Source organism: Centrocercus urophasianus, unplaced genomic scaffold (genome assembly GCF_019232065.1).
Source record: "Centrocercus urophasianus isolate 14NV4802_14NV808 unplaced genomic scaffold, USGS_Curo_1.0 seq_13, whole genome shotgun sequence".
Taxonomy (NCBI): domain Eukaryota; kingdom Metazoa; phylum Chordata; class Aves; order Galliformes; family Phasianidae; genus Centrocercus; species Centrocercus urophasianus.
The window spans coordinates 16,183,924-16,205,077 of record NW_024884475.1 but is presented as its reverse complement, the minus strand read 5'-3'; the positions used below and the strand labels follow the sequence as shown (position 1 = coordinate 16,205,077).

General features: G+C 37.3%; 1 long non-coding RNA gene across 4 annotated transcripts in view; it reads left to right on the top strand.

The window, feature by feature from the left end:
• Positions 1–5,960: 5,960 nt before the first annotated feature.
• LOC122156953 overlaps positions 5,961–21,154 on the top strand; it is a 23,947-nt gene continuing 8,753 nt past the window's right edge. Inside the window, exons 1-4 of one of the 4 annotated variants that reach the window (XR_006167722.1) lie at positions 8,030–8,120; positions 9,546–9,663; positions 11,490–11,612; positions 14,929–18,456. This is a non-coding gene — a long non-coding RNA (uncharacterized LOC122156953). Of the gene's footprint in view, positions 6,015–8,029; positions 8,121–9,231; positions 9,340–9,545; positions 9,664–11,489; positions 11,613–14,928; positions 18,457–21,154 lie in introns of those variants that run through there. The other 3 variants (XR_006167723.1, XR_006167721.1, XR_006167724.1) reach the window with 3 other exon arrangements.

Below are 21,154 nucleotides of genomic sequence, written 5' to 3'. Positions count from 1 at the left end.
GCATACAACTAACAAATGAGTAACAGTAAATTTTATCTAGAATCTTCTATAAAATGTATCTGTTTTCTTTTAACAAAACTATTTGTGGAGCAGTTACATCATTAATTAGCATGTGAGTTTCCGCCCTCAGCTTGCAGCAGCAACGCCATCTGATCAGTACCAGGTGCCTGCATGTGATATATGTGATACCACCATGGAATTTGGCAAGTAAATTTGGCAAGTAACTGCAAAATAGATAAATATACTGTAGCCTAAGTCTTCAGATAGCGTAAACTGACCTTTCTGCGTGCAGCACAGAGGGTGAGACCTGATAGAGGCTGTCAACTGTTGATGCTGTCAGCAGGGAGGTGCCTCCAGCCAGCACATCCATTTCTCAGCTGAGCAGAGCATGCAAATAGGACCCATTCGGCATGCTTCCCAAAGCGTATCCCAACTCTTCTCTTGTAATTCAGATTTTACTGCCTTAAGGAAGGTCCCCTACTCCTCATGTGGCTGTTTGGGTTTCCTCCCAAGTCATCAGAGTAAGACCAGGTGTCTGAGACAGAGTTTGCCCAAGTCCATTCTGCTCTGTAAAGCCAGGATTACTGAATGAAAATGTACCTCCTTTCTAGACACCAGAGTCTGACAGGAAACACGTATATTTTTATTCACAGTGATAACCAGTGTGTCCTGCACATCTTTCACTGTCAACAAGAATGAACCTCTCAGCTCACTTGCTAGCACGTTTCCTCTGTACAATCTCAGTTAAAATCTCTAATTACGATGTATTTCTTTACTGAAATGAAACTGCAGACATTTAAACAGATGCTTTTGTGTTTTGTTGCAACACCTGGACATTTATATTTGGTGATCTTTTACACATGGCATTTAGTTATTTGTTACTTCATGCTGAACAATATGTAAGCGTGCCTTTTCTTTCATACATGCACACAAGTTTTTCTTCGCTAGTCTGTAAGATCTAAGGAAAGTCTATTTGCAACTTGGCAGATGAGATGCCATTTTCTAAAAGGATAGGATTTGATACTATTTCCCTATCTTGCCTTTTCCGTTACATCTGTCCCAATGCACAGTGCACATGGCAATATACTGTATCATACAGAATCTGAAGTAATTTCAGAAGTGGAACTTTGTCTCTCCCATACATTGTTTTCAGTGTAGTACAAGAAATTTGGCCAATTCAAATTGTTGCCCTATGCATCATGAAAAAGATGAAAAATAAGGTAGCTATTTGTAATTAGGAATACATACACACACGTTGCAAGTTATATAAAAATATATTAAATTCACACTTTTTAATACACGTTTATTTTTTAAAAAAATATTTATATTTGTAGGTATCTGTGTAAGTGCACATATGATCTTTTGTTTGCCTTGTAGACTTCAAATATTTTTACCGCAGTTACTACTATTGCACTAAGACCTGTAGACCTAAAATATATTAGAGGAAACCATTAACAAATGGTTCACCATTTGTCAGTGACCTATTGTTCAATAGGTGCAGGACTATGGAGCAAAAATTCATCAACATAGAAGCAATATGTCTGTAGATTTTCAAGCTTTAGAGAGTTTAAGGTGTTTGGTTTTTTTTTCCTCTTATGTACAGAAATGTTAGAAAACAAAATTCAAAAAATACCTACTTTGCTCCTGTTATTTGTCCAGCTCTGCCTGGTGCTAGGTTAGTGTGAAACAATATAGTTTTCCTGGAGTGAAAACATTAATATTTGTGAAATGTTTAGATATTGTGATGAGAGGGATCCTGTTAGTACTTAGACAGATGTATCTGCAACATCTGGCAGTAGATTTCATGGTCCAGTCAGAGGTCTGGCTTTGATAAGTCTGTTTAATTATCTCTTGGCTAAGGGATGTGTGCCTTTTCTCCTTATCTCTCATAATCCTACCGAGATCCCGTCTGGGAAAAATATTAGGTAAGTGAAAACTTAGCCCAGGGAGTTGATGAGGTGAGGTAAATCTCAAGCTGCCAAATTCATGAATACTCAAAGTTTTAGCACATTTTTACAAGCTTTGGCAGAAGGACATCATTAATGTTTCAGAAGTTCTCTTGATCTCTATTTATTGCTCGTTGGCCAATCTCCCTGTAGTTTTCCAATGTAGAATTCTTATATTACTGGAAGGAAGACAATACTTTTTGCTAGTTTTTTTTTTTTTTTCTTCTTCTTCTTCTTTTTTTTTTTTTTTTCCAATAATGACTTCCAAAATAAAGCAGAGTATAACAAAGTATGTAGCCTTAAACTTGGACATGAAAGTGGAACAATAATCAATCCTGATAGCTGTTCAGCTCTCTTGAGCATTATCTTTATCATATTTCTAAATGTTCTGCTTTGCTAATAGAGCATTTGTTACTATTAACTGTAGGTAGAATATTATACCTTAGCTAAAACTGTCAAGGAGTAACATTTAGGTTCTGACACATGAGAGTCCTGTAGAAAGTTAATTGCCATGACTCATTTCTTCCTCGTTTCTATTGGTTTGGTAATTCTCTCTACAGTGTTATTTTTTATAATCGAGCAAATATCTCTCAAGAATCTCTCACCTAATCTAACCAGCATATTTGATTCCACTGAGAAGCATCCAAACTATAGAAAGATATCCCACAAAATATATTAGTATTAGATAGGGTATATTTTTAAACCGAAAGATAAGTAAATTCAGGTGCTTAAGACAGATAATTTATCTAAGCAAGGTTTTTTATGTAACATCATCACACGTCTGTGTTCTTTCTCCAAGTTTCTTTTAAGCACTTGGTTAGTTTCTAACCATAAAAAATTTTGAAGGTAAATGGCTTTACTGAATTTTTGTGAAAAAATGAACATTGGAATTGACCATTGCTTTTTGCAACTTAATGGCAAGTAATCTGATCCAGTGTGATTTGCTTGTCTTTTGTTCCAAGAATACTGTTCTGATGCATTTTCATGATACAATACTAACAGAAAAAAAAAAAAAAACTATTTTTGTGCAGTTTTCAAAAACAGAAATTTTAAAAGTTAAAGAAATTTCTTTTGCAAAATATTTCTTTCTAAAGAAATAGCCTAAAATTTGAAGTGCTGGAAAAGGGATAATATACTTTTGTCTTAAAGAAGCCAGATGCAGTCATTATTGATGAGAGCACCAATTATTCTCCAAACATTCTGAATTTCTTTGAAGGAACATAAAATCAGTCTATTCCTATATGAAGACTTGATCATGACAAGGGTAATGAGGACTACATCTCATAAATACTAAGTTGAAGGAAATTAATATCACTATGACTGAAAACTTGATTTGGTTGAATCTATAGGTGTTTGAGACCAGTCATGCTGCCCTTACCATTTTGAGTTCTTACTTTGTTTTCCACGGGTCATTAGCAGAAGATTTACCCACAAGTGAACCATGCTGAGAGTTCAGTAAGTAGTTGAGGACTACATTCTTTTATAGTATGAATCAAAACTCAGTCATTTTACATGCTTCTACACCTGCCAGCACTTTTAAAATGTGCAGTGTCATCAGAAGCTGTTGAATGTATAATTCAGGAAGTAAAAACAGGATTCTATTTAGATAAAAAAGACCTCATGTTAACTTGATATGCGCTGCTGCACATGGCTTCATGCTGCACATACTTCACTTCAAGAACCATCCATTACAAAGGGCTTCCCCCCTCTGTAGAAAACCAGCAGTCAGAACACTAGGAAAAAATCAAGCCCTTTAAGCTTAATGCCTATGGTACAAAAAACTTCTTAATGATCTGCTAGATCAGTGACTAAAGAAATGACATAATGGCTCTTTCTATATGAATTCAGTGAAGGCACAGGAGATCACACACCACAGTAAATCAAATGAAGAAATATTTAAATACTGTTTAGTTCATAGATGAATGGTCTGGTAAACTGTAATGGAGCTTTTTGAGCCATTATGTTCTAATGAAAAAGTGCAAGTTCTCTGCATCTATTAGAAAGCAGGAACCACAGTGAAGCTGTAATGGTCTAGTGTGCCAAAGCCTATGTGGAGCATTTTTAATTAACTATTCATCTGCTCATTAGTTAGAATTAATGCAGACGGATCTATTAAGATCTACTGTGTCAAAGAGTTGTCAGGTCAGGAGTCTGTAAAGTCTGAAGATATATTACCTAGTCACAGTATCGTATTACAGACTGACAGAAGAATTGCGTCCTTAAAAAATAAAGCTAGCTCTGAGTAATGCTTCTGCAAGCAAGTATCTTAAATCTTCTTCAAAGAGCTATTTTTCCCAGTTCTGTAATTAATCAGAAGAACGTAATCTTAGATTTTTTTTCCTCTAACACAGCCGTGTTTGTCAGTTTCTGTAACATCATTTAAGAAATTTTAGTTGTGCCATCCTGAAATAATACTTCATCATCCTTTGTCCTCATAACCATGAAGGGAAGAGTTCTTGAGTGAAGTTATTCTGGGAACTGAATTTTTGACAGAAGGATTGGCAGCTGGGTTTGTTTGGCCTTAAGAAGAGAATGCAGAGGGCTCTCTTCAGCCAGTATGGGAGGGAGTAGAGAAGATGGAGGAAGACTCTTCATGGACTACAGTTGGTGCAAGAGGCATTAGATGCAAACTGCAAAAAGGGAAATTGTCATTAGGTATAAAGAATTTATCTATTTATTTGGAAGGGTTGTCAACTACTAGAGCAATTTGATCAGAGGATCAGAGAGTCTGTGGAAACTCCATCCTTATTAGTTGCACTAGGTTTTCTCTAAAGTCATATTCCAGTCTCTTCTTCTGTGATTCCGTGATTCCAGAAAATCTCTACATTGAAATTTTCAAATTTCATAGTAATGTAAAAAATGCCTAAAGTTTTAAGCAGATAAAGTACAAATATTTGGACATACTTATGAGACTATTTCTCTACCAACTGCCTACAACCTTTTTGCTGAGAAACTAAGTTATCATTTATCAAAACAATCTACATTTTTTTCGTTAATTACTGCCAACTTTCTGTTTCTTTTTACCTCAATGCTTCGCATGGGAAGAAAAGGTACAGAAATTATCCTCCGTTTGTCTACACATCAGGCAGTGAATCTGGATTACTCATTGTTACATAGAATCATGGAAGAACAGAACAGCTTATGTTGGAAGGGACCCCAAATATCATTTAGTTCCAACTCCTATGTCATGGGCAGGGACACCTTCCACCAGATCAGAATGGCCAGGGCACCATTCAGCCTGGTCTTGAACACCTTCAGGGATGGGACATCCACAGCTTCTCTGGCAGACTGTGCTAGTACCTCATCACCTTCTGAGTAAAGAATTTCTTGCCAATGTATAAGCTAAGTCTCTTCTCTTTCAGTTTCAAGCCATTTCTCCTTGTCCTATCACTATGTATCTCTGTAAAATTTCAGTCCCCTTCCTGCTTATAGCTCCACTCAAGTACTGGAAGGCCGCAGTGGGGTCTCCTCAGAGCCTTATCTTGTCCAACCGGAACAATCCCAGCTCTTTCAGTTTTTTCTTATATGAGTGTTGTTTCAACCCCCTGATAATCTCTGTGGTCTTCCTCTGGATGTATTCCAACAGCTCCACATCTTTCTTATGCTTTCTTGTACAACATTCTGCAATGAAACAATATTTTACACATGAATGTGTAAGTTCTTTGAAGAGCGGATCTTCTCCCTATACTACCCCAGAGGTCTTAAAACCATGCCACTTTATTTTATGGTATCAAATATTCCATAAATGTAGTACACTACAATTATCTTAAGAGGAAACCTATGCATGTGTTTAATATGATTAACTTCTTTGATGAATATCATTGTTTTCTATGGAAAAAAATAAGCTAGAGCATTGTAGCAGAAATGCTAAGTCATGGCCTGAACCAGTCACTGAGCACCTGTTGGGAAGGCAGGACCAACCCAGCAGAACTCAGGTGCAAGCAATGCACCTGAGTGACTGGGAGGGGTGGGGCCAGGATGCACCTCTTCCCAGACCTTATTTAAGGGTTGGCAGTGGAAATGAGAGCAATTTACTGGAGATTCCTGCCTATTGGGGGTCTTCTAAAGGTGGGTAGTTTTTTTTTTTTTTTGCTTTGTTTATGGGTGTATGACTCCTTCATTTAGGCTTGTTTTTATTTGATGTAGCCTAGGATTGTGCTTCTTCACTATTAATGCTGTTCTTTCTGTCACGTTATAGTATTACAAGTCTTCTCTGCAATAGTTTGTGATGTACCTGAAACACACAGGCTGTCTAAGCAGAAGCTGAATATTTCATTCAGTGTTTTTCTGGTTTTGTATTTTGGGATGAGGTTTGAAAAAAAAGCTTATTTAGATCCATCCAAGTACCTATATGTGATGTCAACAAGTTCTGCATAAGTACTAGGGTAACAAAAAAAAAGCTGAGATTTTTATCACTTTCAAAAAATACTAATATTAATTTATTACAAGGGGAGAAAAGGGGAGAAGAACTATATACACAGGTGAAATTTCACTGCTTGTAAAGCAGTACTTGTGCTTTCAGTCAATTAACAATGACCTGTGTTTGGTGTCCTTGATCTTAAACTGCAGTGGCTTTTGAAGATATCAGTAGATTTGGAATTTAGTCATTCTTAACGGAGTAAAGACCAGGAAGCATTTAAGCTTGTTTGCACACTTACCAGCCTTTATTGATATATCTGGAAACTTGGAACATTACTGAACATTTTGCTGAATCATAAAAAAAAATCTGTTGCAATAAGGATGTGTTATATATTTACAAATGTTCTGACTATATTTAGAAACAATATCTAGGTAAGTAGCTCTATAAAGCACACCATGAATCAAAGATGTGACAAGTTATTGTTGTGGCTTAACCCAGGAAGTAGCTAAACAACTTCTTGCTCACTCGCACACTCCCAGTGGGATGGGGGAGAGAATTGGGGAAAAAAAAAAATCTCAACATGGGTTGAGATGAAAACTGTTTACTGAGAAAAGGAAGAGAGGAATAATAATTATGATAATTAGGGGTGTGTGTGTGTGTATATATATATATGTATATGCAAAGAAAGTGATGTGCAAAGCAGTTGTTCCACCACCACTGACAAATGCTAAACCAGTGTTTGAGCAGCTGCAGCCCACCGGGCTACTCCCTGTTTTTATGGTTTTTGGTATGTGTATATTTTGTATGTCTTGGTAGATTTTGGTTGTACGGTATGGAAGATTCCTTTGGCCAGTTCAGGTCAGCTGTCCTGGTTCCGTCCGCTCCCAGCTACTTGTACCCCCAGATCCTTGCTGGCAGGATTGTTTAGAAGCTGAAAGACTGAAGTCTGCTTGACTCTGTACAGTGCTGCTCAGCAAAGACTCTTTAGTCTTTGCATCAAGGTTATCATGCAGTTTTTTTCCTAAAACCAAATCATAGTATCATACCAGTTAATATGAAGAAAATGAACTCTGTCCCAGCTGAAATCAGGGCTGTTATCTTTCACCTCTGAACATAATAAAGCCCATTCTACTTTTTTTCACCCTTGTGTGGCCTTCCTTGCCATATTAGGAATTAGAAAGTGCTTCTGTTTCTTTTCTTCCTCGGAAGGACGCGCATCAGCTTTCTCTTTCAGATCTGACTTTCTAATCCTTCTTAAATCTAATATTTTCTCACATTTAAATAAAACTCTTCCAATCTGATATCTGATACTAGTTCAAAGTGAGGCAATCAGCTAAGAATAACTAAAAATAATTACTCAAAGAGCAAGAAAAAAATCAATAACACGAGGAATCAGATTGAAATTTCTTCTGAAAAGAGCAACTGATCAAATCTTGCAATCAATATTTTGATTTTTTTTTTTTTTTTTTTTTTTTTTCCTCACATTGCAGAAATCTTTATAAAAGCTTCTGCACAGTTATGACACACCTGTGATCTCGGCTTCACCTGCAGGTCTCTGGGTACATATTCCTTTGCATTTCTGTATACCCAATTAAATAGAGTTTTTTCAGAAGGATAGTTAGTGAGAGAGTCTTAGTGCAAAAACTGTGCATGGAACTTATCTGCATTGTCTAGTGAAGTGCATGACCAAAAGATCTTTGCACTTCTCACTTGTTCAGAGAGGGTGCAAAACCTGAATCTGGCAAGAGTCCCTGGAATGTGTCCAGAGAAGGGCAACGAAACTGGTGAGGGGTCTGGAACACAACCTTTATAAGGTGAGACGGAGCGAGCTGGGATTGTTTAGTCTGGAGAAGAGGAGGCTCAGAGGAGACCTTATTGCACTCTACAACTTTCTGAAGGGAGGTTGTGATGAGGAAGGGTTTGGTATCTTCTCCCTGGCAACAAATAGGACCTGAGAAAGTGGCTACAAGTTGCACCAGAGGAGGTTTAGATTAGACATAAGGAAAAACTTTTTCTCTCAGAGAGTGGTCAGGCACTGGAATGACCTGTCCACAGAGGTGGTGGAGTTGCTGTCCCTGGCAGTGTTCAAGAGGCATCTGGATGAGGAGCTATGAGATATAGTTTATTGGCTTGTGGTAGCAATGGTAATAGGAGGAAGGTTGGACTGGATGATCTTGTAGGTCCTTTCCAACCTTGTGATTCTATGATTTTAAGATCTTTTCAGTTAGATGAGGCAAGCTTTTTCTCATACTGAGGGTAATGCTTACTGAGGTGGGTTGTAGGTGACTGTACTTTGCATTTCAGAGGAAGCAGTCATGCTTTTTCAAAGTGACTAAGTATACTAGTCAAGACTTCACAGGACCGAGATCTTTGTTACCTAAACCTTTAGCATCAAGTTAAACAAAATATAGTATAATCCTCATACTCAGATGAACTTTACTTTTAACATATTTTAGCCAAATAATAGAAGCTCTAGCAGTTGTAAGATAGCAAGATGACTTTGATGACTCTAAGCATTAACCATTTTTTTTTTTTCCCCCTCAAACTTGCTGCCCAATCTTCAGCAAGTTTCTTCATCGCGCAGAACCACTCCTCCACTTTTAAACATGTAGTATGTCATGTGCCATGTGCTAGGATTCTAGTAGTCCATCCTTTTTCATTTGTGATTTGCTCTATTTTGGTTTAAATTATATTTAGGCAGTAAGGATGTGCCTTTTTCTGAAGTTTGTGTAATACCAAGTGTGAAAGTATGGCTGGAACTTCCTGAAATGTTAATAAGTCACAGATTCAGGATCTTGGGTTTGAGACTAAAGGGCATTGTGGCAACTGAGCAGGCTCAGATACCTTTGGTACCACTTTAATGCCAAATACTGGCAGTTAGTGACTTAGGAGTTCCCTTGTCCCATGCAAAATTCCATGAGGAAAGTTGCAGGTGCAGTACGGCAGCTGGAGTCACGTAGATGGTTGTCATGGGGCCAAGTCGGAACATCTATAGGCTCTTTGCCTCTTCAACTCAGGACAGTAGTTAGATGGGTAAAGAACATTCCATTCTTGATTAGCTTTGTTCAAATTTGAGTGGTGCCTGTCAGCTGTCTGTCACTGCTTGTAGTTAAGCTGTGCCTTGAATCTGTAGGGCTCACTGAAGCTCATAGACTAACATCCTGATCAATTGATCCTAACTGTCCATTTCAAAATTACCTTCATAACCTCACAGCATCCTTTATATGCATGTATTTCAGGATGTTTGACTTTCTTACTCATTTGCTACTGGAGTGGAGATGGATTTGGTCACCTCCGAGAGCAATGCCAACATGAACGCATGAAAAAGCAGACAAGGGAAAGCCAGTGGGCATCAAGGTCAGAAGCAAAACTGATTCCCTAACACCAGAGCCAACAACAGAAGGGAGAGAAAATCATGTTTTCTCTAATGCATGATCGTAAAGTACTTACACAGCTCTGAGCTCAGTGAAGAGGAGGAGATAGTCTAAAAAGACAGGCAGAATGTTTCACATGAAACGGTCTCGCTACTAAGGAAGTGAGAGGCGAGAGAAATTTTTTTGAAAGGAGAGGAGAAAGCTAGACATTTATTCCATTCATCAAAGGGAAGGAAGAAGCAAATGAATCAGAAATCAAAGATTGAATATCATTGGTCTTGCTGACAAAGCAATCAGCAATCCTCTCACAGCAAGTGCAGGGGTTTGTTGAACAAAGCAAAGGAATTTAAAAGTCTTGAATAAAAATAGAATCTTTCCATTTATAAAATTAGACATAAGTTCAGAACAGTGTTTTGATTTAGGAACTGTAAAGAATTTCTGCATTAAAAATATATAAATCCCAATTTTGTGATGTACAATTAATAACAACTTTGTCCAAACCCTCTCCAGCATCCTTTGTAATTCTCTTAAGAAAGCATTAAATGAGGGCATCTTCACTGTAGTTGAAAATCAATGACGCTTCAATGAAGCGTACATTTCCAAAATATTATGCAACTGAGAAGCATGCTGTTCTGCAGCTAATCCAAGAGGTCAGGACTTCCTAAGTAATACTGCTGATTTAGTAGCGGGAATTACAATTAACAGCTTCAGAATTTGTAGGTGCATTTGTTACTTACCTAGAAGTCTCAGGGCAATCCCCTGGGGTTACTAACTTCAAACTGAATAATGCAATGCTCAATCAATAGAAACCAAAGGATAATTATATGTAATTTTTTTGTGAAAATATGATTTCAGCTTGTGTGTGTGTGTGTGACAGAGGAACCAGAGCATGAAGGCAATATGGGAAAGAAACAAGAATCCAGAGCTTTGTGTCCAGCCATGATTGAGTAACTGCAGAACCACAAACTAAGCTTCCATCTATTGCAAATCCTGTTCCTGTTTTAATTTCATCTATGTGAACTGTAAACTTTCTGTAACTCCTGAATCTGTTTTTACAACCCTGAATAGATGGCTGAAATTACTTTCAGTTGGGTTATAGAAAAAAGTGTCTAGTAGTAGACATGTACTGGATGGGAAAAAATATCCAAAAAGGGAAGAAAAGTTAATATAAATATCTGATTAAGTAGTTGCTGAGTATCTCACTTTCATTGTTAGCAGGAAAGAAACAAAAGCTGCAAAAGCATGAACAAGTAATTTGCTTCCCAAATGGATATCCAAATACATTGCCACCACTCCTTTCCTCTTTCAGCTTTCTGTCCAATGACTCTTTACTGTAGAAGCATATAGATTGATATTGTACTTGTTCTACTCTTCAAATTTTGGCTGTAGTTATTAAAACAAAATTTAAAAAAGATGAGGAGAAGAAATCAGCTAAGACTGCTTCCTTGAAGTGGCAAACCTTCTAGTGTCTAAGGCCAACTTTCTGTTAAACATCTCACTTTATGTTAGGTACCAGTTATATAATGCCTAATCAGCAAAAATCTTGGGGTGTGTGTGAATGTGTGTGCATGTTTAATAATAACAAACTTGTATTAAAAAAGCCAAAAAAGGAATTTCTAATAAGAAAGGAAGTGCTTGCTTTTGGAGAAATTAACTGCTCCAGTGGATTGCAAAGATAAAGCAGAAGAAATTATCCAATAATTTGTCTGTTATAATTAGAGATGGGCCTGAGATCCTACATTCCCAGCCAGATCCAAATTATGGGGGCATCTGGAGCTGGGGTTATAATTTTGTCTGATTTTCACTCAGGCTAATGTGAAGAACAGATAAAAGCTGGGGAACCTGGTCCCTTGCTGCAGCATGCAAACAACTCTTATGGACTTTAAAGGCACTTACCCAAATCCTATGGCAGAAGATTAGGAGCCAATTGCTGTAAGTTCGTGCATCTTATTCATGATATTTTCCCTTTGGTTATAATACTGAAAGCTATCTTATGGCATTGAGACAGTGTTAATTAGTTACTTGCCTTCTGCAGTGGTAGACCTGAGACCCATAGGTTTCCAAAACTAAATTTTTAAAACATGCCTGAGAAGCAGCCATTTTTTTTCAGCAAAATGAAGCTTTCCCTCCTCCCAAAACATATTTCATAACTTTTCTTTGCCTAAATGGATGGTGATATTTAGAGGAAGGGAGAGAAGAGTTGCAGCAACCATGGGCGGGACATAATGCTTTTTGTGAATCATCTTAACCAGTAGGCCACCCATTTATCAGTTAAAGAGCAGGACTGATGGAGACCACTGAAAATCAACATGTGGCATGCAAGTGTGTGGACACCTGTAAGGAGGCTGAGCAGTGTGCTTCAGATCTAGCAGGTATAGCTTGTCTGTCTCTGCTATCAGTGGCCAAGTAATGGTCCTGCAGACCAGTATCAATATGGGACCATACTGCACCTCCCCTCCTGCCTCATGTTCTTTCATTCAGATGACAGCAGGCCCTGCTTAAACACACACATCTTCTATAAAGGTGCTATGAAGATGTAGCTGGGGTAAACTACATGGCTGTTTATAATGGAGCCTGAGCTTCTACCTAATAGACGGTAAAAATCAGTTGGTTCTTCTCAGTTGCATCTACAACAAAAGCTGACCAGGTACAGTAGTGCAAATCACCTGTTCCTGCTGCTTGTCTTTATTAAGAAGGGAGTGATTGTAAGGCATGAGGAAATGGAAGATACTGCATGTGGATAATCTGTTAGATGAGCAAAAATTAGTAGCAGTGGTGATAACGACCAAGATGAATCTGAAGAAGAGGAGCCTCGGAAGCAAAAAACCTCAACAGTTTTTATGCAGTGGTTTAAAGAAGCAGCTCAGGGTAAGAAAATCATTCACATGAGAGTTTCCCCTTGCTTTTTAACAACAAATGGAAGTGATGCTGAGAAAGATGCTTTGTGAAGGGGAAAGTTACCAAAAGGTGAGAAATAACTGTTCAGCAGTGCCAACAAACTGGTACTGATATTCCAGGAAGGCTGCTGCCACCATCAAAGCATCTGGCCTGAGCCAGCCCATGCAAACAACAGAAGGTGTAATTGCATTGCTGATTCTGGTTACCACAAGTTCAAAAAGAGTGAATAAAGCACCCTATAAACATGAACATATTCCTGCTAATTAAGTAAAAACTAAAACAAAAAACAAAACAATTATCAAGCAAATGAAGGAAGCTAAAATCAACCAAAACCCTATAAAATCTGCAGAAAAAAGCAGCTAAAAACATGACTAAAGCAGACCTCAAAGCGTAGCAGCCATCTGTGCCAGCAAGGATCTAGTAATAATGCAACTCCTAATAGCAACATGAATAATAAAAGTAAAACTCTCATGAGTTGCTATGTTTTTTATTTTTGGTGGGTTTTTTTTTTTTTTTCAGCAACAGTAATAGATTTTTCTCTGTGGTCTCTGCTCTTTACGTATGGATCATTATAACTGCTGTTAACAATTGCAAGGAGGATCCTCCTTTTCAGATATAACTTTAGGGCTTACTTACATTCACTGGGTTAAATCCAGCTTGGGGAGCTCAATACTGTGCTCCAAGGATTTCCAGGAAGAACTTTTCACCCTGCAGCTGTGGAGCCAAAGCTCCCACTGTTGTACTTTCACTGTCAGGAATTTGAATCACAGATGTTTCTGGAAGGTATTAAGCTAAGAGACAGTGTAGGTATGCAGGTCTTCTTTGCTCCATTAAACATCTCTCCTTCCCTTTCTTTCCTGAATGCTATAGAGATCCTCTTGCTCTTTGGTGAACTGAGATGTTCAAGCAACAAACGATCACTATGGAAGCTGCAGGAGAGTTATTGCTTGGCAAGGGAAGCTTCTGGCCATACTGATAGTAGATGGAGTAAGAGTAGCAAAATGGAAAGGTTGTCTCAGCTGGGGTCCTTGGAGAAGTTTGGATTATCAGAAGGACAATAAAAAACTTTTATTGTATTGAGGTTTTTAAATGCAGGGAGAAAGGTACAAAAGAAAAACAAGTGTTGGACATAGAAATGGCAGTACTCAAGACATCCCCATGTTGTCTGTTACCCACTTCTTAAGTTTCCAAAAGTGGAGAGAAGATCTCCCATAGGACAGCTCTGATGTTCTTGAAAGCTTACCAAGGCCAACCAAGCCTAAATAGCACTTATGTACACCTTATCCACAACTGTAATATCATCAGAGCTTCGTAAAACATGCATGACATTTCTCCTAGATCCTAATGAGGGAAGTGCTGGAAGACAGAAGCTACAGAATCATAAAAATCTTTCCTACAACTTTTCAATCCATAAATCTCTCAAGACTCCTTCCAAACCCTGCAATTCTGTCATTCTATGTTTCGATAAGGGCATAGACTGTAGAAGAGAGAAAATATGTTTCATAATAAAGGAGTATTTAGGAGAATGAGATTTTGGAGTTAGTTTTGTGTTCTCTTTGTTTCTGTAGGCAGAAACTCCATCAAAGAAATCTCATGTTAAATTCTACAACGTATTTCAACTTGCCAGTCCTTTGAAAATGCAGATGTCTGGTCTTGCTTGGTGCAGTAGAAAGCTGTTCTTCTGCATGCAATTTCTACCTAGATCTCCCTGTGGGAGAAATACTGTTAATTTGAGGCAACAGCTTCCCAACAGAGATTGCCCAAGAATGAATTCCTTGTGCCCCCATTATGTCTGCTCCCAGCTGGAGAGTCTTTCAGCAGATACACTGTGCCTTCACAATTCTCTACTAGGTGAATTTTCTGCTACTACGTTAAGCATTGTGCTATGTCCCCTGTGTAACATTGACTGAAATGTAGAAACGATCAAGTCATCTGAAAGGATACGAGGAGGTTTTAATTTCCTGAAATAGACCTGCTGTTCAGGCAGTATTGCCTTCTCCATAATAGGAAGTTCAGGAATATCAATTTCTAAATTTGTCTATTCAAATTAGCCTATTACCATTAACGCCAACTCCATTGAAAAAACCATGAGTCAGGCCCCTCCTCAAGCCATGGGAATCTAATGATGTAGAAACATTGTCCCTTTTTCTTTGTCATCTGATGTTTTAAGCCATTTGGAGTCAGGTTTTCATGTTCTCCTTCACAAAGGCAAGATTGGAAATTTACTTTCATTCCTCCACATGAGAAGAAAGGATTTCTTGTCATTGTACAAGTTCAGGAGCTGAGCCAATGTTGAACTGCAGGAGCAGACAACACTGCTTGATGTTTTTTTTTTTTTTTTTTTTTTCAGGTGCTTCTATCGCAAAGAAATGGTGCACACCATCATGAACAAGTTAATTGGTTAGACCTGTCCAAGAATCTGTGCACAGACACTTAAATGCACAGTCATAATCTCATACAAAAATAGAGCTGGAAAAAGCTCAATCTGGTCCACCTCTTTGGTTACAGATGAAATCTCTAAATCTGTGCCATTCTTGCTCAGCCTGTCCTGAAGGATCCCCAAAAGTGGAAGCACCATCATCTCCTCAGTGATTCATCGCCTTATATTTAGAGAATCATTCCTAAATTGCAACTTGAATCTCGTGTGTTGTAATTTAAGATCATCTTGTCTAAACCTGTGACCTACCACAGAGTATTTATTGTTCCATTCCACTGTGCAACAGCCTTGTCAGATGTCCTGATAGTTTTTCTCAAGCTAAATAACTCAGTCTTTCAATCTTCCCTGTTAGACAGTATTTCCTAGTGCTCTGTGCATTGTGCTCTGGAAGTCTCTCCAAATGATTCAGTTTCTGCTGAAGTACTGTATCCAAATCAAGACATGCAATTTTAATTAAACTTTACCAGGACAAGGTAGACAGTAAGGACTATTCCACTTGTCTTGCTGTTAAATTTTTGTTTATGCACTCTTGCATCTTATTAACCATCTTCATATCAGTTTGATGTTACTGCTCAGGTTCAGCTTGTAGATCCCTATGCCCTCTTGAACTGTTTTTAAGCCAATCAGCTGCTCATTCTTCTATTATGCAGCTGCTAATTCCTACTTATCATTAAAACTTCACACTTACTAAACAGCCACTATATGTTTTTCAGACTTTTCCTTCAATTTGTGAAAAACATTTTGATTTCTAGTTCTGTCTCCAAATGTGCGTGCAGTCTGTCTCTGCTTTGTGTCAGCAGCAAATTTAATAAGCATATTCTCTATTGTCTGAATTCCAGTATCCAGAACAACTATTGCAGAACCTCAGCTGATACATTCCAATACCCTTAAAGAAAAGGGTATAGGTAGTGCTTAGGGACATGGTTTAGTGGTGGACTTGGTAGTGCCAGTTGTTGGTTAGACTTGATGATTTTAAAGGTCCTTTCCAGCAGAAATGTTTCTATCATTCTCCGATTCTGGGTAGAGTTTCCTGATCCAAATTTTAATCCATGACAAGTAGTTTCATTCAGACTACATTATCTTAAAAACAAACAAACACACACAAACAACACTAACAAAGGCCTTTGTAAAGCAAAACCTGCCACTCCCATTTTTTTCTGTATGTACCAGAAAAAGCACATTTCAAGACTAGTGAACTAATCCCATTTTAAGAATGTTGGTCACTGCCATACTGCCATAGTTGTTTTTAGTTTATAAATATTTATAGCCATCTGTAATTACCTTCAGAAGACTCCTATGGATTTCCACAGAAAATATCTTTGCTATCTCCCAGAAACCTGTGCCTAGCTATTACTTCTGTTAGTCTTTTCTCTGGCACCTAATTCTAAGAAATCCCCCAGAAGTAACATCAGCTATTTAATTCCTGTGTCTATGGCTCCTCACAGAATGTCTACAAGTGGGCTAACATACATTCACTTCAACATTTCAGGCCTGTCTAAAAGAAATAAAGGCCAATCATATACAAGCAGCAGATTTCAAATAGAAAACAACTAAACGTCTTATAGAAAGAACGTGGTCAAATAATGAAAAATAATTGTACTTGAGAAGATCCGTTTGTTCTGCAGCATACCAAATTGTTCTTGAAAATTTTGTTGAGCTTAACTTGTACAATATTGCAGAGAAAGTCTCATGTTTCTTAAGAGGCAATACATGCAGAGGGGTGACCCACAATTTCATGTGTGACTTCTATTCTGCAGTAGGCTTCATGCAGTAGCTGGGAGTCAGTAACATCATGAGGCTTCATGCAAATATGAAGTCCTGGCTGCCCATTTCAGTTTAGATTCAGGGATTGTGTTTGAAACCTCAGGAGTAATTCACTTGTGGATCTGTTCTGGGGAATGATCTGCACTCTATCACTTCAGTAGACTGTTCATTTTTCAGAAGCACATTGAGACAGTCCAACAGAAAATTATGTTAAAGACATTCTGTGAGATCTTGTAATTTGTATACAAGTCTGGGGAAGAGCACTGAATCAAGAAAACTTAATTTTGACAGTCCTGATATATAGTCTATTTTGGTTAACCAAAAGGAACACATACATTTTCTACATTAGAGAAATTTCCATTATTTTTCTCTCAGCCATGAAAATCGATTTTGATGTGATTACACTCAGAGGCTTCTTGATGTGCTTCTGACAGTACAAAATGGATAGAAACGGTGGGTGGTGTTGAATTGAGGATACTGTGGTTTGCTGAACTCTGTCACAAACCAAAAGTGCTAAGATTAAAGCACACACCCTTAATGTATTGAGCAAAGAAGTGAGCCTTAGGAAAAATGGTGATTACAACATTTTGATGTTGAAGATTGCAAAAGATTCTGAGCTTTCATCATCTCCTGTTCACTGTATTCACTGACATTTGTAGGACTAGAAAGAGATAACCAAAATTCAGCAGATAAAAGCAGACCTTAACAATAAACAATAGGGTAATACCTAAACATAGATGGACATATGTAAAAAGAATAGCCGTGGTCTTTGGAGCTGTACAAGTCTTACAGGCTTTCATTTTGTTCATGTTGATTACAATGGTCTAACATGGCTTCGTGGACATTTCTTCCCTTCCTGTGACCATTTTATTTCCATTTTTCCATATTCTAAATAAGTTGTCTTTTCTACATTAAATGTTTACTGTTAGCCTATTAGTAAGGCTAACAGTAAACTCTTATGCCTGGAGAATTTTAAATTCTTCAAAAATACTAATTCAGAATAATTAGAAAGTAAACAAATGAGCAATAGGTGAATGCCGTAAAGCTTGAAGTAGTTTCAAATTGCTTAGGTATTCAATTGTGATCATCTTCTGAAAAATGTTTCATTTCTGCAATACTGGAGCTTACCATCTAGCTATTCAGGCACAGTTGTTCCATGAAATTTTAATTATGTTTTCTTCTAGCATGACTAAGATTTTGTTGCTTCTCTACCAACTGTTGTAAACTTTAGTGCATATTTTGATATCAGATAAGTAAAATTAGAAGAAAAACAATGTTTTTGTAAATTTGTCAAAATATAAGTTGCTATCTCAGTTTTGCATAGGAACTGTGTATGACTGGCAGCTTTTATGTTATGTACTGGGACAAGGGAATTTGGAAAATTCATGAAGTATTGACTTTTTGCTGTAAAAGAAATATTATGATTACTGTTTGTCTTCAGTTATTCTTTCTGTTCTAAGTGACAACAAGTAGCCATAGGTATATAAAAAACATTTTTGGATATTAATTTCATATTTTAAAACCATTAAAATAGTTTATTCTTGCAAGGACTTTAAATATAAGAACAAGCTGGTTTGGAATTCATTCACTCTCAGTAGCACTCTAATGGAGTTAAATAAAGATGCAATCAATAGGGTTATATACATAATAAATCAAGTCCTATGGAAATGCTATAAAGTGTACACAATTAAATACCAGTTTATATCCATCTTAGTTGCTAACTACTTCAAAGAACTGAAAAGAGAATTATAGTCTGGATTAAGTTTGAAGCATGTGTGAAGCTTATAGCTCCCATTGACAACGAAGACTAGCACACTAATGAATACTTTTCTGACTCAAGACTTTAATCACTCTGAACTTCAATTTTCTCCATATAAATAATAGTTCTTCATCTCAGAATATTGTTGTGAAATACATCCTTTAATTTTGCAAAAAACGTTCAGATATAAAAGTTAAGGAAGTTAGTTGTGCACAGGCAAGTATTTCTGCCAATAGCAGTCATTTTTCCTTTGTATTTCTCTCAGTACTGAAACAGTTGTGTTTTGCTTTCTACCTTTCATTGCTTGCCTGCTCCAGTTCATAATTTTGCCATATATCATTTTTTCATGTTTTTCCATGAGCGAAATAAGCTTTTAAAAATAAGGTCCCGCTGTTTGTAACTCATCTAAATAAAGAGGTGATCAGTCCTTTTCATAACTCAGGCTAGGACATACAACATTTTTTCTATTGAATAATAGTATTTTCACTATAATAATTTTGATAAACTGTAGAGACTGCATCATCTCAAACAACTAGATGGCTTAAGAGAGCTGATATCCCACCTGCAGATGCTGAATGGCTAAGTGCAACTTGAGCAGTGGGACCAGGTGAACCTTGTGAGATTCAACAAATCCAAGGGCAGGATCTTGCGCTTGGGTTGTGGCAACCCCCACTATCAGTACAAGCCAGGGGACAAAAGGATAGAGCACAGCGCTGCTGAAAAGGACATGGAGGTACAGGTGGACAGCAAGCTGGACATGAGCTAGCAATGTACACAAAGATTCTAAAGTCCCCAGACTCAACCATCCAACTTAGGATGCATCAATAGAAATGTTGTCCAGAGAATTGGTGGATCCCCCATCTCTGGAGACATTCAAGGTCAGGCTGGATGTGACACTGAGCATTCTGATCTAGCTGTAAGTGTCCCTGTTCATTGTAGGGGAGTTTAACTAGGTAACTTTTAAAGATCCAACTCAATCATTTGTTAATACTGAAGTAATTAGTATTTTGGAGATTTGAAAAACTCTTTGGTGATAGGAAGATCATCTAACTTCATTACAGCTGTGTAAAGGTTAAGGTACGGTGTAAGGTTGCCATCTATATGATTTTGTTTTAATTGAGAGATAAACATCTTCAAAGACTGACACAACCCACCTACTCTACGCTTCTCTTCCACGATGGATGAACTATTGGAGGTATTTCTTGCTTTCCACTGACTGCAGAGGAAACCTAGACAGCTAGTTTGAACTAGATTACATGACAAGATTAAACCATTCTTCAAAAAGCTAGGATTAGAAGATGAATGGTACTTCTACACTCTTAAAAACAAACCCAGCTTTGAGTGCTTTGTTTCTGAATATGGAATTTTATTGCATTTGAAATTGTTATTCTCTCTACATTTTTACAGTGTGAATGATGGAAAAGTATTAGGCAGTAGTTAAATCTTAATAAAAAGTGCTTAACAAGCAAGAAGTATTTATATAGTATCCTATTAATCTAAATTAAACTCAGTTAAGTCCTTTTGGGATAGTTACATGGTATATTCTATCCTTAATATGTTCACATTTCTCCCTTTACTGTTCGACTGAAGAATATGTATGTATCAAGAGAAAATGATTTCCATGGGGTTTCATTTTTAAAACTGGACATTCAAATTTTACTATTAGGTCAAATCTTGAAGTCCTTGCTAAGTATTTTCTCAATTATCATGTTATCAAGATTTTCATAGACCACCTTTTACTCTTTAATGGTTTGATGTGCAGTTACTGTAAGTTTCACATCTAATTTTCCCAGTTTGCAAATGTATCTCTTAATATAAGGTTTTATTTGCAATGCAGTTTTGACTGCTTAGGGGTATTTTATTTTTGTTTTGTTTGCTCTCCACAGTTCTGTAGATATAAATATACTGGCTTACTGTTCAGTTTTTCCCTCCAGCTTCAAAATAACTATAATCCAGTGACTTCACATTTATTTTCCTTGAAAAATTCCTCGATCTATAGAGATTTACTCAACTAATCTGCAGGCAATTCTTCATCTTGGAAGATGGGATTTTGTATTGTAATATCTTAACATATCCTCTACTGATACGTTCTTTGTACCTATATCAGGTTGCACATCCTACAAAATGTGGTGAAAAGGTGGGGTTTAATGCATCCATAGTTCTTTTCCTTTCTGTGTATCTTCAGCTTTTACACAAGTCAGGGTTGACAATAAGGAGTAAGAAGAGAGAATGCTACTCCCTCAATTCTTATACCCAATTACAGCCTCCAGTTCTCTAGAGCTTTGCCTTGGTTACTGTTTTGTGAAGGACTGAGAGTTTGTGAAGCAGAAAGTGTTGAGCCCCCTTCTCAGATCTTTCCACTTTCCGTATATGCTCTCTCTACTTGTCTCACAGCACAGACTCTTGTTCTTTCATATTGTAATAGACGTGTTGTAATACTGTAATTAACATGACACTTCCTTTTTCTCCTCCATCATCTGTCTAGTGACCCTATAGCTGAGAAATGAAAAGAGGTTTTCTGTGGAAAAAAATGGTTTGATTTGATTCCTGTTATGTTTATATTTCTGACAGTGTGTTCAAGAGCTTTTCAGAGATATTCTCTGATTGGTTGTTTGG